This window comes from Quercus suber, unplaced genomic scaffold, assembly GCF_002906115.3.
Source record: "Quercus suber isolate HL8 unplaced genomic scaffold, Cork oak 2.0 scaffold_309, whole genome shotgun sequence".
Taxonomy (NCBI): domain Eukaryota; kingdom Viridiplantae; phylum Streptophyta; class Magnoliopsida; order Fagales; family Fagaceae; genus Quercus; species Quercus suber.
In genome coordinates this window covers 394,978-420,872 of record NW_027069765.1, presented here as the reverse complement: position 1 = coordinate 420,872, position 25,895 = coordinate 394,978, and the positions used below count along the sequence as shown (strand labels likewise).

Here is a 25,895-nt window from a genome sequence, read left to right as displayed (position 1 = left end):
CGCATTTTTAAAACGCGGCTATAGCCTTTTTTTTTTTTTTCCTAAGATAGATGGCAAATGCTTGTCTACAAACGCTGCTATAGAAACCTGTCACACACTAAATTCTAGCTTGTTATTTGTTGCATGCAACAAATAATAAGCTGGAATTTTCTCAAACTTGTCACAATGTTGATTCACTCTCCATGGGAAATTATCAATCTTTAAGGAATAGGAAGTTCAATACAACAACAAAATATAGGAAAGCTTAGTGTACATTTGACACAAAAAGATGCAGTAAGCATCAACGCATACAAGTGGGTATACACATGACTGTCCCTAACCTTCCTATGGCTATCCCGAATGCTTCTAGGGGTGCCTTCCCACCTCCAAGCTCTTGTCTACAAGTGGGCTCAATGTATGTCCATTATGGCACTGCAAAAATATAGAGTCAAAAGTTAGCTATTTCAAACCAAGTAGAACTAAGAAGAACTTAAGTTACTTCATATAAAGAAAACCTTGAATTTTTTAAGATTGAATGCTACGATCAGAATATACAACAACTAGAGACGCTCTTAAAAACAAGATTAGTGAAGTTAAATAGCTCTTCAGACAACTTTCAATAGTTTTCTAAGAAATGATAGTGGCTTGGACCAAACAAATTAAGGATGATTATATGAGAGTGAAGCATTGCATCTTTGAAAAAGCTCCTAAATTTGCAAGGATCTAAGTATACTATGCATCATTGACACTTACGAAGGAAAATAAATACACAAAATATGGCAATGAAAATGGTATAAATTAAAAAAAAAAAAAAAAGTATGAAACAGTATTTATATATTTCAAACTTACCTTGAGAACAATGCATGACTTCACTATTTAATCCTCTTAAACTCTTCTATGTTGTTAAAGCATCAATGTACCTGTCTACATATACAAGAGATTCAACTAAAAAGGTTTGCTCACAGAAAAGATTGTCAATCTTTGAATGACATGATCGACCTGTCTACATAGCAACCTATCTATAATATCAAAATAATATTCATGTCTACAATATCCCTTCATGATTAGCCAAAAAGTAATACAAAATAATTTGATCAATATCCACAGAGAGTCCTCATTTAGATGTAGCGCTATCTTGAATATATTATACACATCGTATTAGTAGCACATAACAATGCATTGCAATAAACATGCAATTTTCATTAAATTAAATGCAACATTTTTAGTACTTGAGAAGTCAGTGAAGAATGCATAAGTGGGCTAAATTGGGTGAACATTTCTTTCATGTGCAACATCATTTCTATCATTTGCTCTTGATGCTTTGCATTTGATTGGGTTAGTGCTTTGGTAAGTTGCTCTTGATGCTTTGCATTTGATTAGGCTAGTGCTTCGGCTAGTGCTTCGGTGAGTTGCTCCTGATGCTTTGCATCTAATTGGGCTAGTGCTTCGGCAAGTTGCTCCTCATGCCGCACATTTGATTGGGCTAGCGCTTGGGCAAGATTCTCTTGATGCCTCTCCACTGAATGGGAAAGTTGGTCCATCACAAATGCAAGTGAAGTTTCCAATTCAGTAATCCGATGGGTCATTTCACTTGACAACGGTGGAGTCAACGTATAACATGAAAGGTTGGACTCACTTCTTCCTGATGGGGTTGGTTCAAAACCCTCCCCACGTACATGTCCACAATGTTCTGCACCCATCACTTGAGCAAATGCATCATTTTTCGACCATAAGATTCCTTCACCATGCTCTCCTCGTAGTGATCTGCCCTCTTGAGTTAAAATTTGATTCATCTTAGCCTGTTTTCACACAAGAACCAAATAACATATTACTTTTTATAAACAATTTATGCACAAAATACAAAAGAAATAGGTTACACTCTAGGGCTTACGATCTTCTCCCCCATTTAGGGATTAACAGGAGCCCCATCTTTAGTACTGTATACTTTCACATAAACATTTGCATGCTCCACTGCTACACCACTGTCTTTTGCCTACATCATATTCAACAGTCTCATTACAATAGTGAAAATTTATATTGGTGATATGAAGTGGCAATCGAACATAGCAAATGGAATTTGGGACATAACATGCAATATAATGTAAAATAAAATAAAAAATGTAGATTATTTCTTTAAAATAGAAAAGTTTTGTTGTTTTCTTTATGCGAATGCTTAATACCAAGCGGTTTTTGGTCCCAACACTCTTAAAATCCATTATAGTTAGGTGTGACAGTGGCTGAAATAGTCCCTAGCTAGCCTCATCCCAAAATTCTATATATTGGCTACTACCCCAACCCAATTTCCTTCACTCAACTTGCTCACATTTCCTCTCTCTCACTTGTCTTTGCTGTCAAAGCTTCAATTTTTAGGGATTCTAGCCTTTTGCCTCTATTGAGCAAATTATATGGCAATATGCCCATGTTTCCAAACTATATAGGGGCGTGCCCCTATTTCGATACTCGATGTCCACAAAATCGAGTTTCTTTAATAACTCAGCTATTAAGGAGCCGAGTTTTAGGCAGGTTCTTGCCACGATGGTGATTTATTGTGGCTTTTGAGCAATAAAATATTACAGGGTACTGTTAATAACTCGGCAATAGGAAAACCGAGTTGCTATAGACCTCGATTACTCTGAAATCGAGTTATGGATGGATTTCAAATCACCTGTTCGCACGTGAAGCTCAACCCGATGAATGGAAAATCGAGTTATTAACCTATACTCGACTCAGGTATAATCAAGTTGTTATGCTATTTACTTCATAAATATACAGATTAGCTTCTCATGCAACATTCTATTAGATTCTCCTCATCATTTTCAAATCAGCTTCTCCTCATTTTCAGAATTTTCTGCAGAAGTTGGTGTTATCTCTCTACCATCTCAGGTGAGAAACTCATTTTCTTCTTTGCAATACATAGAGAATTTTATTGTGTATGTAAAAGTAGTTGTAGATATTACAAAATTTTATCAACCATAATGTATGTTTTTGTTAAAGAAGAATTTTCATTTGACAGATTGTATTACTTGTGCTTTGGTATTTTCTTGAAAGAGTGTTATGTGAGTACATTAGGGTTATATTAGTTGTTTGGTGTTGTTTGGTGCTACAAGAAATGTACAATAATCTATAGAAACGGTGATAAGTGTTATGTGTGTACATTGGGTTATATTGGGTCTCTGCTGGTGTAAATTTCATTGACAAAAAATGAAAATCTTTAGATTTGCTAAAATTAATGAACAGTTAATCTTTAGATTTGCAAAAGTTGAATGTACATACTCATCATCGGTCAGACATTAACAACAACATTTTGTATTGCACACGTATAGACATTAATAACAACGTCTAATGTTTATGATAAAATGTGAGTGTTAGCATTTCATTTTTAACATGTAATAGTGCACAAATTTATGAGTGTCTTTGTCATGTATCATCTTATGCAGCATTACATTATTTGCCAATAGTTGATACACACTCTTAACTTGATCATTTGATATTATTGTATTCAGCGTTAATGTCTGGTTCTGGCAACCCTTTCATCTATAGGCCTTGTGATGTGTTCACCGCTATAGGCCGTTACTGGGTATTGGAAGATGAGTTCAGCAATCCAATCGATCCGAATCTGCAAAATAGTGCAAGGATTCACAATACCATGAGACAGGAGTAGGCTTGGTTATTCCATGAACTGCAAATGTTTTACGATGAGTTGGTTGGTTATAAGTTGCTAGTGCCTCAGCGACTCGCATCACAGATGCCGAGACACGATTGACGAAATTCTCAAAGCATTAAACCACATAAGAAAAGAAAATAATTGAATGAAAATACGTCTTAATCGATATCAAACCCAAGTCGAGATTTGAGAGTCACTGGAGTGTAAGTTGTATGAGCATGCACAATACATGCAATCACTTCTTGTTGATCTCATTTATCAATTAGACGTGGAGATGTCAGATGAATAGTAATCGTGTCGTGGTGTAATTGGACTTTGTTATAGAACTATTTTGCTTAACTATGTTTTATATGTATGTGTGTCACTGTTGTTGTATTTGTATTATGTAAACCTTATTATTGATTGTGAGGAGCATGCACGTTATTCATAATCTAGATTATTCTCACATAACGCATAAAAGTTAAATATTTCCACACATGATGTTTTTCAATAAGCACCTACGACGTAACACAGAAAACTTAAAATAACTTACACGATACCACCAATATGCATGCATTGCATATTGAACACTAACACTACTAACATTATTAACTTAACCCTAGACATAACACACACATCACATAGGCATTCATTCAGACAGGTAATCCTCATAGTTGAGGACATTGTTACGTTCCACTAAAGTGAGTTGCCTATTGGCTACGGCAACTGCACCTACGGCATAACATAGAAAACTTAAATATTCTTACACGATACCACCAATATGCATGCATTGCATATCGAACACTAACGCTACTAACATTATTAACTTAACCCATAGACATGAGACACACCACATAGGCATTCATTCTAACAGGTAGTCCTCGTAGTTAAGGACATTGTTACGTTCCGCCAGAGTGAGTTATCTGTTCGTTATGACGACTAGCTCTTCCGCCAGTTATAGCATGTGATACCTGCACTTACAGAGTATCATAAGATTGTTCTCTTTTTTTATTTTAGTCACTGCACACTCATATTGGTGCATGTTTCGTCATGATAGTGTGAGCGAGATACGATCGACAATAGGCGCTCCGAGTCGCACGAGATCATCGTGCAGAGCATTGGAATTAGATACTCCTAAATTTGTATAAAGCAAGCTACTAATCAGTGGGAAGCTTGAACAACATTAATCAAAGTACAGTTTAATATTAATATTAAACATTATGCAAATTGCATTTCAATATTAATATTTGAGGGAAATATTAATAATATAACATTATCCAAAGTACAGCTTAATACTAATATTTACAGTGCCTCACCTATGCCTCACCTAAACTATTACTTAACAGAAATTCTACTTTAAAATAACAACCTGTCAGAAGTTCTTTCCTGAGATAATTACCAATTCTAGTCTCTTAAGACAATAAATTATGCATCTGTGCACAAAATGTAACAGACTTTCAACTGATGTGGTAAGATTATATGTTCCCATATGATATTACAAGGATAATGACATGAAACCAAAGAAAGAAAAAAAAAACTAAGATGTTGAATAAAAACAATATGGCATAGTTAGAGCCCTAAGCAGAGTAAATGGCAGCAAAGTTTTTAGGAACCCAAAACAATAGATATACAGGGCATTTATGAGTTCAATTTAGTTCAGTGATAGTGGATGTCCATGATGTGCATTTTATGGTCTGTGTGTAGATATATGCGTGCATATCCATTACACACACATTATATCTATTATAATAATAACTTAACAGAGTAGAAGCTTGTAAAAGCCAGTAAGTTTAAAGTTCATTCTTATTATGAAGCTTTGATGGGAAGGGGCAAGTTTTCCATACAAAAGCATCTAGCAAGTCAAGGTTCCTATAGATGTTGCTTTCTTTGCATGGACAACAGCACTAGACAGAATTTTAATAGTAAATAATTTGTGGAAGCATGACATGCACTTTCAAACTATATGAATTAAAAAGAAATTTTCCCTAATAATGAACACCATTGTCATACCAACTGTATTTTACATGAATTTGTGCCCTAGATATGCATCAAAACCCAGTTCAAAACCAAACCCAACAAAGATAAAACGGCAACAATAATAATGAATAGAGAAAAATCTAACGGAGAAAAACTTAAGAAGCCACACTCAAATCAGAGTACATGCACAAGCAACACTTAACTCAAATTAAATGCAAAGGGAAAAAAAAAATTTGAACTCAGCATTTAGAAAGTACCTTAATATGTTTCTAATCCTTTAACTCTGAAGATGGATTAGGTTCAGCTTTGGCTATGGTGAGGGTTATGGTGAGAGTGAAAAGGTGTGGGTTTGGGTTGAGCTTCAGAAAAGGTCTACTGAACAATTTGGTTTGGGTACAGGTAGAAATAAGAGAACTTGAAGATGTGTTGAACTTGGAAAGGGTCTACTGAACAAACTGAGAGTGGCTACTGATCGTACTGAGGAAGAAGGGAGACAAACTGTTTTGGAGACGTTACATTCAAAATCCCATTTTATTCTACATATAACTCGGTTTCCCCATTACCAAGTTATGAACAGTAACGTGGGAATATTTTATTGCGCAAAAGCTACGGTGGCGATCTAGCGTGGCACCAACCTGCCCAAAACTCGGCTTCCTACTAGTCGAGTTTCTTAAGTAACTCGGCTATATGGTAATTGAGTATCGAAACAGGAGCATGCCCCTATATAGTTTGGAAACAGAGGCACATTGCCAAATAATTTGCTCAATAGGGGCCAAAGGCTAGAATCTTCTCAATTTTTAATGCAATCATCTTGTCTCTCCTGACTCTTTAGTCCATTTCATTTCTAACTAAAAGGCTCACTTGTGCTAAAACAATACACACAAGCAATTTTACAATTTTCTTTTAATATGTTGTTACAAAGAAAGTCAGCACTAAATGGTTCTCACTTATTCTTACTTTGTTTATAGGAAAATGGTTCACAAACAAATTTTGAAAGAAGTTTGTTGTATCTTTGTGTCAATACTCCTATCTTTTGAACGTCCTAAAAGTTTGTGTACTTCAGTATTGCATTCATGCTTTTTTTTTTTTTTTTTTTTCATGCACAAGTTAAATGAGCTTAAGTTTAGTTGCAAGTATGAGTTTTGTAATCAGTCGTGTGATAGATATGTCTATGAGTCAAAACCATAATTTAGGCATCCTAAAAAGTAACCTTAAACATACTCACACATTTCAGTCTGCATTAATCCTCCTAGGGGTGTTTGTACATTATTGCATATTTTCATGCATTAATTTTGCATCTCTTTTTTCGTTCAGCATAATGTGTTCTTTTCTTTTTTTTTTTTTTCTTTTTTTTTTTTTGGTCAAAACTATGAAAAAAAAAATGAAGAAAGACCCAAATCCAAAAACATCACATTTAGCATAATGTGTTCTTTTTTTCACCCTTGGTTTTAGTTGCCATTTGGCCATAAATTTTTTTTCTCATTTGCACTTAGGCATCCTAGGCCATTATTATCGTGATTGGTTCTTTTCATGTTGGATGTAGACTGTGGCTTAGAAGGTCATATGACTTGTTACAAATTGAGTAATAAGCCTAAACAATACTAACTTCACATTCAAATATTTACCCCATTAATTCTACAACATACAATCAATTGGGCCTATGGGCTATGCATTGGGTGAAAGCCACTCACGTTTTTAAAATTTTTCAAAGTGAAGGCAAGATAAGGTATGTGTTTTATGTATGTGCCTATGTGCATATGCATGCCAATTGTATTGGAGCTCTCCACTTTCAACCTACATAGTTTTACACACAGAATGTAACAAAGGAAAGCACATTCAAAGAACAACCAATTGCTATATACCAAACCAATCTCTTGCTACAAAAGTGGCAAACATTAGTTTTTATTTCAAATTTTGACTAATGAGGCAAGCAATGCTAAAAATTTCATACTAATTCACACAAAATGCTCAGATTCATCAGTAAATTAGTTTCATCAAACTATTTATATTTGTTACATTTGAATTTAAAATAGTAGAATATTAAAACCCTGGCTAGTTGTTGTATAATGCATTTCTTACCATGATGTCAGCAGTTTGGGCAAAACTTCTAGGCCCAGACCTTGCTACTTCCGTCTAAAAACCACGATTCACCTTGTTTTTGTTACTTAATGTCTACGAACACATCCCCACCAAGGTGCCAAAATAACAAAGTAGATTGAAATGCGGTCAATATCATGTTTTTCACAGTAAAAATCATTGTCCACGATTCAATAACAATTATAGAGGCAGAAATAGAACTAAACATCATCTGGCATGATGATTATATTTGCATAACACTGTCTACAAATTTCAACCCTCATTCACGACAAACAATTATTTTCAATCACAATTTCTATTTTATCCAAAGAATATTATCCTTCCTGTTTCCCCCCAAAAAAATAACATTTTCTACAAATCACATTTAATGAGGTGCCGATGATTAATAATGTGGTGTAACAATGTATTTTACAAATTAAGAAATAAACATTCGTCTCATTCAGTCCCATTTGAAAATTTTAAATAAAATTTTGACAATAAATTTCAAAGAAAAAATCATCATAACAAATTCAACAGTAATATCACTCAAATATATAACACACTCCAATAATAATGCATTACATAACTTAAGGTAGTCACTTTAGATCAACTATCTAATTAGACATTATTTTACCTTCTTTCCTAGTCCACCCATTCCAGCATATGATCTTTTTGTGCCTATATCAGCACTTACAAGGATAATGACATGAAACCAAAAAAAAAAAAAAAAAAAAAAACTAAGATGTTGAATAAAAACAATATGGCATAATTAGATCCCTAAGCAGAGTAAATGGCAGCAAAGTTTTTAGGAACCCAAAACAATAGATATACAGGGCATTTATGAGTTCAATTTAGTTCAGTGATAGTGGATGTCCATGATGTGCATTTTATGGTCTGTGTGTAGATAAATGCGTGCATATCCATTACACACATTATATCTATTATGATAATAACTTAATAGAGTGGAAGCTTGTAAAAGCCAGTAAGTTTGAAGTTCATTCTAATTATGAAGCTGTGATGGGTAGGGGCAAGTTTTCCATACAAAAGCATCTGGAAAGTCAAGGCTCCTACATATGTTGCTTTCTTTGCATGGACAGCAGCACTAGACAGAATTTTAATAGTGAAAAATTTGTGGAAGCGTGACATGCACTTTCAAACTATATGAATTAAAAAGCAATTTTCCCTAATAATGAACACCATTGTCATGCCAACTGTATTTTACATGAATTTATGCCCTAGATATGCATCAAAACCCAGTTCAAAACCAAACCCAACAAAGCTAAAATAGTAACAATAATAATGAATAGAGAAAAATCTAACAAAGAAAAACTTAAGAAGCCACACTCAAATCAGAATACATGCACAAGCAACACTTAACTCAGATTAAATGCAAAGGGAAAAAAAATTGAACTCATCATTTAGAAAGTACCTTAATATGTTTCTAATCCTTTAACTCTGAAGATGGATTAGGTTCAGCTTTGGATATGGTGAGGGTTATGGTGAGAGTGAAAAGGTGTGGGTTTGGGTTGAGCTTCAGAAAAGGTCTACTAAACGGTTTGGTTTGGGTACGGGTAGAAATAAGAGAACTTGAAAATGTGTTGACTTGGAAAGGGTCTACTGAACGGACTGAGAGTAGCTACTAATCGTACTGAGGAAGAAGGGAGACAAACTGTTTTGGAGACATTACATTCAAAATCCCATTTTATTCTGCATATAACTCGGTTTCTCCATTGCCGAGTTATGAACAGTAACGCGGGAATATTTTATTGTACAAAAGCCACAGTGGCGATCCAGCGTGGCACCAACCTGCCCAAAACTCGGCTTCCTAATAGTCGAGTTCCTTAAGTAATTCGGCTATATGGTAATTGAGTATCAAAATAGGGGCACGCCCCTATATAGTTTGGAAACAAGGGCATATTGCCAAATAATTTGCTCAATAGGGGCAAAAGGCTAGAATCTTCTCAATTTTTAATGCAATCATCTTATCTCTCCTGACTCTTTAGTCCATTTCATTTCTAACTAAAAGGCTCACTTGTGCTAAAACAATAAACACAAGCAATGTTACCATTTTCTTTTAATATGTTGTTACAAAGAAAGTCAGCACTAAATGGTTCTCACTTATTCTTACTTTGTTTATAGGAAAATGGTTCACAAACAGATTTTGAAAGAAGTTTGTTGTATCCTTGTGTCAATACTCCTATCTTTTGAACGTCCTAAAAGTCTGTGTACTTCAGTATTGCATTCATGCATTGGTTTTTTTTTTTTTTTTTTTTTTCATGCACAAGTTAAATGAGCTTAAGTTTTTGTGTACTTCAGTATTGCATTCATGCATTGGTTTTTTTTTTTTTTTTTTTTTTCATGCACAAGTTAAATGAGCTTAAGTTTAGTTGCAAGTATGAGTTTTGTAATCAGTCGTGTGATAGGTATGTCTATGAGTCAAAACCATAATTTAGGCATCCTAAAAAGTAACCTTAAACATACTCACACATTATCAGTCTGCATTAATCATCCTAGGGGTCTTTGTACATTATTGCATATTTTCATGCATTAATTTTGCATCTCTTTTTTCATTTAGCATAATGTGTTCTTTTTTTTTATTTTGGTCAAAACTATGAAAAAAAAATGAAGAAAGACCCAAATCCAAAAACATCACATTTAGCATAATGTGTTCTTTTTTTACCCTTGGTTTTAGTTGCCATTTGGTCATAAATTTTTTTCCTCATTTGCACTCAGGCATCCTAGGCCATTATTATCGTGATTGGTTCTTTTCATGTTGGATGTAGACTATGGCTTAGAAGGTCATATGACTTGTTACAAATTGAGTAATAAGCCTAAACAATGCTAACTTCACATTCAAATATTTACCCCATTAATTCTACAACATACAACCAATTGGGCCTATGGGCTATGCATTGGGTGATAGCCACTCACGTTTTTAAAATTTTTCAAAGTGAAGGCAAGATAAGGTATGTGTTTTATGTATGTGCCTATGTGCATATGCATGCCAATTGTATTGGAGCTCTCCACTTTCAACCTATGTAGTTTTCCACAGAGAAGGTAACAAAGGAAAGCACATTCAAAGAACAACCAGACCAATCTCTTGCTAAAAAAGTGGCAAACATTAGTTTTTATTTCAAATTTTGACTAATGAGGCAAGCAATGCTAAAAATTTCATACTAATTCACACAAAATGCTGAGATTCATCAGTAAATTAGTTTCATCAAACTATTTATATTTGTTACATTTGAATCTAAAATAGTAGAATATTAAAACCCTGGCTAGTTGTTGTATAATGCATTTCCTACCATAATGTTAGCAGTTTGGGCAAAACTTCTAAGCCCAGACCTTACTACCTCCGTCTAAAAACCACGACTCACCTTGTTCTTGTTACTTAATGTCTTCGAACACATCCTCACCAAGGTGCTAAAATAACAAAGTAGATTGAAATACGGTCAATATCATGTTTTTAACGATAAAAATCATTGTCCACGATTCAATAACAATTATAGAGGCAGAAATAGAACTAAACATCATCTGGCATGATGATTATATTTGCATAACACTGTCTACAAATTTCAACCCTCATTCACGACAAACAATTATTTTCAATCACAATTTCTATTTTATCCAAAGAATATTATCCTTCCTGTTTCCCCAAAAAAATTAACATTTTCTACAAACCACATTTAATGAGGTGCCGATGATTAATAATGTGGTGTAACAATGTATTTCACAAATTAAGAAATAAACATTCGTCTCATTTAGTCCCATTTGAAAATTTTAGACTTTAAAATTTTCATTTTTTACCATCATTTCAAATAAAATTATGACAATAAATTTCAAAGGAAAAATCATCATAACAAATTCAACAGTAATATCACTCAAATATATAACACACTCCAATAATAATGCATTACATAACTTAAGGTAGTCACTTTAGATCAACTATCTAATTAGACATTATTTTACCTTCTTTCCTAGTCCACCCATTCCAGCATATGATCTTTTTGTGCCTATATCAGCACCTAAGAAGCCTTGCTTGGGGTTTATACCATTTAATAGCCACATTCTTCAGATCTAACAAAATGTAAAGAAAAATAATTAAAATTTTAAATTAAAAAAATTCCTTCAAAACCATTAACTACACAGATCTACCATATACGTGATGTGCCAACCATTCATAAAAAACAAAGAAAAAAAAATGAGTTGAGGAGTGAGGACTCACCTGAGCAAGGGAGCAAGAGAGGCAAGGATTTTGTTTCAGCTAATGTGAACAATGGGTTTATATTTTTAGAGAGCTTGGCTCGTTAGTAGTGAGGGATGATGTATTGATGTTGTGGCATAAATAGGAGAAAGAAAGGGCCATGGAGAATGAGCAGATAAATTGAGGGGTGAGATGGAGTAATGTTGGAGACACCAATTTTGGCACAATTTTTTATCACAATTTGCCACATATGTGAGTTATGATTGGTAAGGATGTGTCCTCACATGACTTACTAATACAATTTTACCAATCACAACTTGCCATGTGGCGAGTTGTGGCACAAATTTATACTAAAGTTGGTGTTCTCAGCATTACTTGAGTAAGATGACACTCCTTCATTTGTGTTGGAGAATTGTATTTGTGGACATCTTACATAATTTTTACCATATGTGGTGAGTTGTGACTTGTGAGTAATGGAACTACAATCGGATTATTATTTTTTCTTCGTCATTCACAACTCAATACATTTACATGGAAACTCATAGCATGGTGAGTTATGAGTAGTGGAGATGTAAATCTATTATTATTTGGTAGTGTTAATGAGCACCACAAGGTGCCAGTTAACAAACAACTTTATATTAATAAAGTTAAATTTTTGTTAAACTTTTGACTAATTTTATTAGGTATAAGCTAATAAAGTTGACTTTTTAAATTTCACATACTATTTTCAATTGTTTCATTAATTTATTCTAATTTTTTATTAAAGCCAATTTTTTTATTATCTTATGATGCCCCTGTAACATTTTCCTATCTTCAATTATTCACAATTCACCACATAATTATTGGGATGTTTGCACTTAGCTATGCTCATTATATTTCTATTAGATTTGGGTAGAGAACCGGTTTTTAATTATTAAACTTTAATAAAGAGAGAGATGCATATACTTAACTTTTTTTTGTCATTCTCTTCATCGAGTAATTCTTAGGTACTCCCGGAGCACAGAGAATGGTGCTCCCTCCTCTCACATTCATGGTGGGGTCCGCTCATTAAATTCATGATAGAGTCCACCATGAATGTGAGAAGAGGGAACATCATTTCACTATACTCCGAGACTACCTAAGAATTTTCCCTCTTCATCATTAATGTTTCTTCAGAATGTACAAGTTCTATTGCCAGAGGCCATGTGCACCACTTCACGAGAAAGTTATGAGAACTTGCTGAACTGATTAGAGTCAGTGTATAGTGATTCGTGATCGAGATTTCAGATTACTGAACCTCTCTCGAGCAAGGGAAAATATTTAATATTTTCCGAGTATAGTAAGATGGTGTTTCATCTTTTCATATTTACAGTAAATCTTACCATAAATCTAACATATAAATCTTAACTTAAATGTGAGTAAAAAAAATATTATTCTTCTTATCTCGAGATTGCTTAAACATAAACGTGTGCTTTTTTTTTTTTTTTTTTTGATAATCAAGAAAATGGGGTTTTGTGTATGACTTTGACTTGACAGATACAATTACTGTGCGTGGGGACCAATTTGAACATGCACGCTAGAATGCCATGAATATATCCCTCCTCTCTCTCCTTCTTCTTTTTTTTGAGAATGAAATAATAGGAGTTAGCTAGGTTACATGATTACATCAGCCCCTGGAGAGGGAGCCAGATGGAGGCCAGGCTTAGCATTGATTCAAAATATAAAATTATTTCTCATTATTATTTGTGTCTAAAGTCAAAAATTTTAACACCTAAAACTACCACAAAGTGTAAATTTATTGACTATCATAATAGCTATATGATTCCCATCAAAAAAAAAAAAAAAAAAAAAAAGCTATATGATGAATATAAAAAATATTATTTAAATAAAAATGTGAGAAAAATAGATAATTTGGTGGTAAAAAAAATATTTAAATTATATTGTAAAGTGAAGTGTTAAAATAAATTAATTAATTTTTTATTAAAAACTAAAATTTTTAATGTTACGAGTGAATGCTTATCTACTCTAGATTTTTTTATTTAATTATGTAATTTATATATATTTTCCCTTTTTTATATCTAGTTGATCAATTTAGTTTACAATTGTTTGCTCCGGATCAACGGCTAGTTTGCATGAGTTTTCTTTTCCATGGACTGTTTTTATTGGTTGTTTTCTCCTTAATCCTTATCAATGGCCAGACTTTGAAATAGCTTCCTATAAGTTTTTTATTTTTCAAAAATGAAAAAGTGATAGACTTTCTTAACAGTTTTTTTAATTTCTTACAAAAAATTTCCTAAAATGAATAATTAATGTATGCCCTAAGGACACATATTAACTTGTAAAATTTTTCAAAAGCTAGGGTCGGGAAAATTTTTCACATCTGCTATCCAAGTGGCAATCTCACAACTGTTATTGGTGATTGACACCTAAGGGTACACATTAACTTGTCCAAATTTTCAAAAACTAAGTTCGGGAAAATTTTTCAAATCTGCTATCCAAGTGGCAATCTCACAACTGTTATTGGTATTGACACCTAAGAGCACACATTAACTTGTCCAATTTTTCAAAAACTAGGGTTGGGAAAATTTTTCACATCTGCTATCAAGTGGCAATCTCAACTGTTATTGGTGATTGACACCTATGTAATAAAATAATAAGAGATTAAATTCTATAAGGACGTGGTGTAAAACCCATGTTTTACCCCTCCAATCCCAACATGCCACATCGCCTTATCACATATTTAAGAATAAACTCAATCACACTCAATCAATTCTAATACCCATATATAAATCCAACCAAATTGAGAATTTATTGAGATGTTATTAGGTGTGGTAGGATGTATTGAATTTTAAGTAAAATGCTGATGTGGCAATCACTTATTGGATGGTGTAAAACATGGGTTTTACACCCCATCCTTATAGAATTTAATCTCAAATAATAATATCTCGAATATTACTCAAAAATTTGAAGATATGAAAGAGATAAAAATAATATAAAAAATATATTATTTTAATAAAATAAAATTTTGTGTATAAAAAAAAAAAAAAAAAAAAAAAGAAGAAGCTATATGATGAATGTAAAAAATATTATTTAAATAAAAATGTGAGAAAAATAGATAATTTGTTGGTAAAAAAAATATTTAAATTATATTGTAAAGTGAAGTGTTAAAATAAATCAATTATTTTTTTATTAAAAACTAAAATTTTTAATGTTACGTGAATGCTTAACTACTCTAGATTTTTTTATTTAATTATATAATTTATATATATTTCCCCTTTTTTATATCTAGTTGATCAATTTAGTTTACAATTGTTTGCTCCGGATCAACGGCTAGTTTGCATGAGTTTTCTTTTCTATGGACTGTTTTTATTGGTTGTTTTCTCCTTAATCCTTATCAATGGCCAGACTTTGAATGAGTTTCCTATAAATTTTTTATTTTTCAAAAATGAAAAATTGATTGACTTTCTTAACAGTTTTTTTAATTTCTTATAAAAAATTTCCTAAAATGGATGATTAATGTATGCCTAAAGACGCATATTAACTTGTAAAATTTTTCAAAAGCTAGGGTCGGAAAAAATTTTCACATCTGCTATCCAAGTGGCAATCTCAAAACTATTATTGGTGATTGACACCTAAGGGTACACATTAACTTGTCCAAATTTTCAAAAACTAAGTTCGGGAAAATTTTTCAAATTTGGTATCTAAGTGGCAATCTCACAACTGTTATTGGTGATTGACACCTAAGAGCACACATTAACTTGTCCAATTTTTCAAAAACTAGGGTTGGGAAAAATTTTCACATCTGCTATCCAAGTGGCAATCTCAACTGTTATTGGTGATTGACACCTATGTAATAAAATAATAATATCTCGAATATTACTCAAAATTTTGAAGATATGAAAGAAATAAAAATAATTTAAAATATATATTATTTTAATAAAATAAAATTTTGTGTGTATCATTAATCACATCTATTATGATTGATGACATTTCATTTTGTGAGACCTATTTTCCTTTTTAGTAGTGTCAGGGATATTACTAATTTGGAAAATACTAATAGATTCTCTTAAGGTAAAGGTTAACAATTCATTTAAAGAAATTTTTATGGGAAAAGGAAAAAAAAAAACAATTAATGTTTTGACAGCTTTTTTCATTTCCCATAAAAATAATGTCAAAACTTTCTTAAAATGGATTGCTAACCATTGCTCTAAGGGCACTTGGTAGCATGACCCTACTAATTTTACTACAATACGCTTATAAATTGATGTGTCACCATTTACAAAGAGGAAATAAATATATTCATTTATGAGATGTTGAAATCTGTCAATCATATTCATTGTTATATTGGTTTATAAGTTTTATGTAGTAAAACTACTTGTAGTGCCTTTAGCATTTTTTTATTTTTTGTGATTAAGGACATATCAATTAGTTCAATACGTAAAGTCTCTTGTTTCTTGAATAAGAAATCTGAAGTTCAATCACATCCTACACTAATAAGTAAAAACCAATTGGGGTCTTCATTCGATTATAAATAGCAATCTATCTTCGAGTAAAATCCATAGCTTTAAAATACCAACGTATGTATCTAGGATTAATTTAGCCCACTAAATGGGCCGAAGACCAACAAATGTTCATCCACTATTAAACAAGCTAAGATTTATTAGAGTTCAATAGTGAAGATGTCCCTCAGTTTTGAGTGAAAATTGAAGTGATGCTCTTTTAGGTGGTGTGCATACGATTTCACATAAATTGTTGTAGTGTTACCTTTGTGTTAATGCTGAGAGTTGGCTATGACTTAGTAAGGCATATTTAGTGACATTAGTGTCAACACAAGGCAAACAAAATTGGTTAAAATTTTTCCAAGAGACATGTTCAAATTTACTGTAGGCGGGGAATGAATTTGATATTCTGAGTGTGAAAAATATTATTAAATTAGATAGTGAACATTTGGTGCAACAGATACTGAATTGTGCTAGAAATTTTACCGAAAGAGAACTACTCTCCTGTAACGTCCATTTGTATCCTGCCTCACACATATATGTGAATCCCCCTGTATGCGAAAGATTGAATGCACATATGAGACCTTTTCATGGAAAGTAAGGTTAATATTAGTGGTGCTGTTTAACTGGTTCTGCATGTCCAGAACAAGTTTATCATGATTCTGTTTCCTAAACCATATTTCCATAAGGTTGCCCTTCATCTTTTAAAAACTTTAATTATAACACCTGTAGCACCAATATATGTCAAGCGCCATTCACTCCACACTCGAGCCTTGTTTTTTTCCAAAACAGCTTATTTAACTTTTTGCTGAAGGTTTATTATTAAAAATACGGTAAAAAAAGCTAAAAACAAACTAATTACTTTTTTGCTGAAAGTACTAAAAAAAAAAAGTGTATAATTTTAACTCTATTTTAATGCTTGAATACGCAAAATGACTTCCAAACATGAAAAACAAATATTTAACAACAACAACAACAACAACGATAATAACAAATTTTTTTGGCTTAGCTATAATTTACTATCAAGTTTATTATGTCATAATTAAGATACATATTTCATCAAAGCAATCAACTAGAGTTACCAAAAAATACATCATATAAATGGTAATTATAACAATAGTAAGTGGACAAATTCCACATATTGATACTGTGATATTGTTCCAAACCACTTTTATCTCAAGCTCATCTAAAGAAGAGATCACGTGTCATTTCATCATAATAACCTTCCTCGCTACTTTTATTTTTATCACATCTAGTAAACCCTTTTCCAATATCATTAGCATATCTCTCAAAATTCTCATTCTATTCTTCCAAACATCAAAAGTTGCTCTATGAAAGAACGAAGTGATAAATGGAAATAACTAAATCTCTTTCCTTTGAATTTTTTGGTCTTGAACTTTCTTGAAAATTAGGAAAATAGTATATCTCCCCCCTTAAATGATGTAAGAATCCCCTTTTTTACAAGGTATCCTGAATCAACAAGATAGTATTTTCCTACAAATGAAAATATTATTATATTAGCAATTTCACCACAACAATATTCTAATATTTAATTAAAATTAACAATACAAACCAATTGGTGATTCAAGGAAGTTATCACTCTCATTATTGAGGCAACTTAAAAATATTCGTGTGCTGACTCTTCCTATTCAACACAAGCAAATGTGAATTTCATGTCAAAATCACAAGCACACATGCAATTAGTTGTTGGCTCTCCTTTCCTTCCTCTATATGTATGTTGTTTATGGGAATATGGGAACATGAACAAAATCAATAGCTCCAATGTAATCCCAAGGCAAAAACACCATCAATAGCTCCGATGCAAACATAATCATCTTCATATCAAATACCATATGAAATTTGTTACATGTTACACCATAAAGATAAATTAAATAAACTTAATTCAAGGTACCAAAATAACAAAGTTTTTTTTTTTTTTTGACGGAAACGGGAGGTCTTATTTATAAAATATAAAGTTTATACATCACCAACATTCAGCCATCAAACACATAGTATATTAACCCCGAGGTCGGCCAAATCCCTTACATAACACAAATATTCAAAACTGGGATGGGTACTATATATAGACAAAAGGTGTTGTTGGTGAGCTCCCTGCTTCGCCAGTGCATCCGCGCATTCATTAACTTCACAGTAAATGTGCTGCACTTGCACCTCCCAGTCCTAGTCCATGAGGCTCCTACAATCACATATTAAAGGGATCATATTAATAAGATAACTTGCATTTTTATTGGTTAACCATGAGAGCACTACACTAGAGTCAAGTTCAAGCTGAATAAATTTAAATCTCATATTCTGTGCCATTGATAGATCCTGCCGGACAGCTGCCAGCTCAACCATATTATTTGATGCCAGTCCCAAATTAAGTGAGAATCCAGAGATCCATCCACCCAAGTGATCTCGTAATATTCCCCCTGCACCTGCTATTCCTGGGTTACTATTGCACTACCATTAGTGTTTAGTTTAATATAGGGATCAGGGGATGCTTTCCATCGTATAATCTATAGGATTCTAACCTGGATTCGACTCTCAATTCCAACTAGGAAGTAAAATTCCGAAGCGGCTTGCATGGAGGAGTGGATAAGGTTATGTTGGGATCAAGATTAATTCTTGAAAATCCTTTCATTGTGAGCTAACCAAAGATTCCAACAAATGAAAGGAAAATAAACTCGCCAAGGGAGTTTATGGTGCATAATAACATTTTTAGCAGTGGCATTACACCGAAGCCAGTCTTGCAAAGACATATGAAAGGACATGGGCAAGATTCCTAGGGATTGACTCCAAGTCTCTTTTGCCCAGGGACAATCTCGTAATATGCAAATGGTAATTTCCGGTTATGGCATCTAGGACATTGGTCATCCAGATGGTTGTGCCCAATGGCTAGGAATTGTTTGGTGGGCAACCGGTTGCGCATAGCTTTCCAAAAGAAAATTTGGATCTTTTTTGGGCATTGTAGAGCCCAAATCCAGTTACATACCGGTTTATTCAAAGGTACTTGTTGTTGATGAAAAAGAAATTTGGAACGGATTTAACTGAATAGGTACCATTGTTATGGGGCCACATAAAGGTGTCAGAGATTCTAGCAAAGTGCAGCACAAGAATACCCTGGATAAGGTTTTAAAGCTAGGGGGAAAGAGGGAAGTTGAGAGAATCGAATTTCCAAGAGTGGTTAATTCGCAACAAGCTAACCCTACAATCTTTCGTGGAGGAGGAGGGGACCTTCGATATAACTGCGAAGGGTGCCTTTAGGAAGCCAAGGGTCCTTCCAAATCCGAATAATTTGCCCATCCCTGACAATCCAGCTTATGCCCTCAATTAACAATTTGATCCCTATCAAGAAAGCTTTCCAAATATAGGACCCCCTTGGATTTCTTGTACTGGTAAACAAGGTTGTGTGTGGGAAGTATTTGGCTTTTAAAACCTGGGCCCAGAGCATGTTAAGATTTGTATATAGGCACCAAGCCTTGTTCATGAGAATCACACGATTTTTTGTGACCGGTGGATGTTATTCCTAGCCCACCAGCCTTTTTGGGTAGAGTTACAGTCTCCCAGTTCACCATGTGACATCCTCTATGTTGAGTGGTATCCCCCATAGGAATTTGCAACTCATTTTGTCTATCTGGTGACTAATCTTTTAAGGAAGGAGCGTAGTTTGCATGGTGTAGATTGGGATGGATGCCACAGATGCTTTTATGAGGGTGGCCTAGCCAGCCATAGATAAATATTTTGCTTGCATGCTTCAATTCTCATTTGTATTTTGTCCACTAAATATTGATATGAGTTTGTTGTTCTACAGGTAGTAAAAATGGCTCTCCCTCGAAATGTGCCAATGCAATATGTGATTGGAATACCAAAGATGCTAGCCACATGCTCTTATATGCCTTGTTGTACTAGGGGAAAACCATAGCTGCAATTTGGTGACACTCATAAGCTAACCCGAAGAGTCACAAAAGTTTTGTAGGATTTTGCTTAAATTCTTGCAGTCCCTGGCCTTGGCTTTAATGAAAAGAAAGATATTCCCAGCAAAAAACAAATGCAAGAGGCATACCCGACCCCTAAAATTTATAAGGTGGATAAGCCTATCTCGAACAACCTCTTCCAACTTGATCAACAATCTTTCCAAACAAAGGATAAAAAGATATGGGGATAAAGGGTCGCCCTGTCTGACGCCCCTACTTGGCACCACTTTCGGGAAAGGGGTCCTATTCCAAAGAATGTGAAACTGGGTGAAGGAGATCATATTCATGATGAGTGTAATGAGGTTTGGTGGCATTTGAAAAAATTCTGGCGATTCCTTAATAAAAGACCATTCTATCCGATCATACACTTTTTCGAGGTCCAATTTTATAGCAACATACTTATTTCTACCCCGTCTAGATTTTAATGTTCGAATTACCTCCTAGACAAGGATAATATTATCACTCGTTCTACGCCCCGGCACAAACCCAACCTGACAGGGATTGATAACCTCAACAATATAAGGTTTGAGCCGTTGCACGATGATTCGAGATACCAACTTGTATAAGGTATTACAAAGACTAATGGGTCAAAACTGAGTGATCAATTCGGGATGTGCTACTTTCGAGATAAGGACCAGGTTTGTTGTACCCCATGTTGGCGGAATACTAAGTTGCTAAAAAAATCTCTTGAATTATCTAAATTACACTAGGGCCAAAACTGTGCCAATTTTTTTTGGAAGAAAATAGCATGATATCCATCCGGCCCCGGGGCCTTCAAAGGAGGGAGATCCCTAATATTCCTAAATATTTCGTCAGGTTGGGGAATACAGGATAAAGACTGGGCATGTTTTAGGAAAGGACTATTATGACAACAATGCAACACGCTCCTAGGTGAAGGACGCATATAAGCTGACATAGCTTGAAACAATTTTTTAAAAGCATCATTAATAAGCTAGAGTAATGGTTTCCTGTAAGCCATAACCCCGTGTCATCTTTTAAGGTAACCACTCGCGATTGACTACGTTGTTGAATGGTTTTAAGGTGAAAATATTTAGTATTCGCATCCCCATAATTTAGCCACATGATCCTAGATTTAAGTTGCCAATATAAATATTCTTGTTGGAGAATAGTGTTATATTCTTGGGTAAGCTATTATTCGAGCGAGTATAAAAAAGCTGATGGTTTCCTAGTTAAAGCCACTTGGAGTCCCCGAAGCCTAGCTAAAATGCAGTTTTTTGCGCTAGAATAGATTTTCGAAATTGCATTTATTCCAGGCCCGGATTTGTTTCGTTAAAAAATCTAGACGGCGAGGGAACCTAGATTGGGAGGAGGAAGCAGATGGGATCCTTTCCAATGCTTTCCAGCTATCCTCCACTAGGGAAGGGAAGGAAGGATCAGTAAGCCACATTTGCTCAAAACGAAACGGCTTGGGAGATTTCCACTCTAAGGGGTCAGTTATAAGCAAAATGGGGCAGTGGTTAGACTTAACCCTGGGAAGATGGTGTACTTCTGCCTTACGAAAAAGAATTTTCCATTCGGCATTCCCCAACCCTCTATGCAACCGTTCTTTTATATTACATTGCCAAACCGGGCTTTTATTGGTCCACGTAAATCGAAGACCCTGGAAACCTAGATCCATGAGTCCACACTTATCTAAGCAATTTCTAAATGCAGATATTCTATTTCTGTTTAATGGTAAACCCCAAATTTTTTTCATCTTCTAAAATCATCTCATTAAAATCTCCCAAAAGAACCCAAGGTAAAGATACCACAATAGCAAGATTTTTTAAATAATCCCAAAAAAATTTCGTTTATTAAAATTAGGAGAAGCATAAACGGCTGTTAGTAAAAAGGAAAGAGACGGAGATGATACGTTCACAAGTGCATGGATACTATACTCACTGTGGGTGAGAATTTCCACTTTGAAGGAGGGAGTGGGACTTTCATTCCATAACAGTCATATGCCTCCGGAGAAACCAGTAGGATAACCGCTTGAGCCCGCTCCTCAGCAATGTGGGGCTCCACAATAATCAGGATTTGTGGTCGATGCCTACGATGGAGTTCATAGGCATGGTTACGAAAAGTCACGCTACCAGCTCCCTGGCAATTCCAAGCAATCATTTTCATTGAAGGGGTATTAGGATTCAGATAGTCATTCGGGACCCCCTAGGTCATCGGGGTCCTCGCTATGGTTGTCTTGATACGATACATCGGCTCCAGTTCGCCTAATAACAAAGTAGATTGAAATGTGGTCAATGTCATGTTTTTAACAGTAAAAATCATTGTCCACGATTTGATAACAATTATAGAGGAAGAAATAGAGCTAAACATCATCTGACATGATGATTATATTTGCATAACACTGTCTACAAATTTCAACCCTCATTCACGACAAACAATTATTTTCAATCGCAATTTCTATTTTATCCAATCTTTGTCCACGATTCAATAACAATTATAGAGGAAGAAATAGAACTAAACATCATCTGACATGATTATTATATTTGCATAACACTGTCTACAAATTTCAACCCTCATTCACGACAAACAATGATTTTCAATCACAATTTCTATTTTATCCAAAGAATATTATCCTTCCTGTTTCCCCAAAAAAATTAACATTTTCTACAAATCACATATAATGAGGTGCCGATGATTAATAATGTGGTGTACAATGTATTTCACAAAGAAATAAACATTCGTCTCATTTAGTCCCATTTGAAAATTTTAAACTTTAAAATTTTAATTTGTTACCATCATTTCAAATAAAATTATGACAATAAATTTCAAAGGAAAAATCATCATAAAAAATTCAACAGTAATATCACTCAAATATATAACACACTCCAATAATAATGCATTACATAACTTAAGGTAGTCACTTTAGATCACTATCTAATTTGACATATCATATTACCTTCTTTCCTAATCCACCCATTCCAGCATATGATCTTTTTGTGCCTATATCAGCACCTAAGAAGCCTTGCTTGGGGTTTATACCATTTAATGGCCACATTCTTCAGATCTAACAAAATAAAGAAAAAAAAATTAAAATTTTAAATTAAAAAAATTCCTCTCAAAACCATTAACTACACAGATCTACCATATACGTGATGTGTCAACCAATCATAAACAAAGAAAAAATAATGAGTTGAGCAGTGAGGACTCACCTAAGCAAGGGAGCAAGAGAGGCAAGGATTTTGTTTCAGCTAATGTGAACAATGGGTTTGTATTTTTAGAGAACTTGGCTCGTTAGTAGTGAGAGATGATGTTGTAGCATAAAAAGGAGAAAGAAAGGAACAAAGTTTTTCTCCAAACTAGTTTGGAGAGAAACTTTTTAAACTTCTCATATATCTCTTTTTTTGTGTGAATTGTGAAAATCTAACTGTAAGGACTCAATTTGGATTGACCCTGGGTGACGGGTCTTTCAGCCCAATAAGCCCAAACAATACATTTATAGAGAGTGGGGTGAAAGGTTTAGGTGCTGGCCGTCGATCACCAAGCATGAATTTTCTTGCAACGAAGAAAAGTGCTAAGAGTTTTTCTTTCAAGGGGGGATATGCTCCTCGGCCTGTGGCCGAGGAGGCCTTCTCGTTCTCCCTCCCTTTCTTTTTCTTCTTCTTCTTCTTTACTAACTTTTCTTTTATAGTTTTCATCTTCCTATCCCCTCTTTCCATCTGTTGATCATCTATTTGCCTTCTTATCTGGCCATCCGTCCCATCAAAGGCCTTATCGGTACTCAAGTGGTTCACTCTGATCAATGTTATCCTGCCAAGGGGTTACCTCCCCATTAATGCGGCCAGGGGGAGTTAGTTGAATGCATTAAATGTGAGAACGTCAGCTTACTTTGGGGTTAGTCCCTCCCTAAAATCCCCCTCGTCAGGCCGAGGATGAGGTGGTCCTCGGTGTGGATTGGGAAAAGAGGCTTCCCCCAATTTAGCCTAACAACACCAACAAAAAATGGCCTATGCTCCTCGGCCTGGGCCTTGGGCCTGTTTCGTGGTGGGCCGAGGCTGTGAGGATCATAGGCCCCACACTAACCATTGAATTTCATGATCCTTATGTTCTTAACATGCATATCAAATTTCATTCAAATTGGATATTATTTACTACTAGTCACGGACCTGCGCATTGCGCGTGATTATTTTTTAAGGTGGTATTATTTTGTAATTTGAACTAATTTAATGAAAAGTAATGCACTTCATAATCATATTTATCACAAGATAATTTTTTATTATTGTAGAATTGTTTTATTTAAAATTTGAAACCTTAATTCTACCATAGTCGATTGACTAATTTTTACATCTCTAAGTCAATTAAACACGTTTTCCATGCTACATGTAAACCTTCTTTTCCATAAGGGTTGAAATAATGTGGGTAATATTTGTTTCTATGGAAGTTAAAAAAAATAAAATAAAATAAAATTCACCTTGTCTTGATGTTTTCTAAAAATTAAATTTGGCGATTCTTCTCAATAATTGTGAAAATTCCAAGCAGTAATTCAGAAGGTAATTCATGTTACATGTTCATGCTTTGATTGTGTAATTGTATGATTGATTTGGGTTGTAATTTATAAGTTAAATATGGTGGTGTATATCCAAAAGGGCTTAACTCTGTAGCTTAGGATGTTGAATATAGTGTTGTGTGTGATTTATAGAGTAGCGACGGTTGTAGTAATTAAAAATTGGTTTTTCATTGTCTTTTAAGTTAATAAAAACCTTACATATACTTTTTTTTTTTAAAAAAAACCTTTACATATTTTTTTAACATGAATCTTTACATATACCTTAATAAGTAAACTCTATACATTCATTTTCTTAGATGCATAAAAAAAGACATATATTCCATAATAATAGTGGCTAATTAGTTTTTTCATGATCTCATTTATAATGTTTCTTACTATTATCATATTTTACTGGCTGGTGATTTTCATAATAGAGGCATTAAATGAGTTAAATTCTTAGAACCTTTCATTAGATTTTAAAAGTCATGGTGTGTGAAGAATATAAGCATTTAAGATTTTTTTTTTTTTCTATAAATAATGTTAAATGAAATGTCAAAAAAATGATTTTGAAAATTTTCATCTTTATTTCTTATATATTTTCTATTATTACTGAAGAACGTCTTCCTTTTAGTTTTGATAATAAATATGATTTTCTAGATCAGAGTTTGATTAGTTTCAAGTTTAAATTTTGTATGATTGTAATTAATTGTTGATTATATGATTTAATTAAGTGAATTTAACGATTTATTTATTTGCATTGTAAAGTTTTTAATAACATTTGTAAGTTCATCTTTAAGTAATTTTTTACTCCTTTAGCCATCAGCCTCTTTGTTTTCCAATTAACGGTTACTAATTAATTTATTTAATTGATATTTGATTTCTTTTGCTAATCTCTTTCTCTCACTCTTTGTTAACATCCTATTGTTTCCCAAATTTGATGATAATTCTAATGTACTAAATATGCATATTGTAACGTTTATTTTTATTTTTATTTTATTCCATTTTGCTGCCATGAAGTTAGTATATCCATAACTATTAATTTATTTTATGATATGTT

The 25,895-nt window shown here is 33.7% G+C and overlaps 1 long non-coding RNA gene across 1 annotated transcript; it reads right to left on the bottom strand.

Annotated features, from left to right (window-relative positions):
• Positions 1–3,205: 3,205 nt before the first annotated feature.
• Positions 3,206–8,342, bottom strand: LOC136071409 (uncharacterized). Its single transcript, XR_010632720.1, has 2 exons — positions 7,679–8,342; positions 3,206–3,595 (listed from the first exon to the last, which is right to left on the bottom strand). It is a non-coding gene; the product is annotated as an uncharacterized LOC136071409 (long non-coding RNA).
• Positions 8,343–25,895: the final 17,553 nt, after the last annotated feature.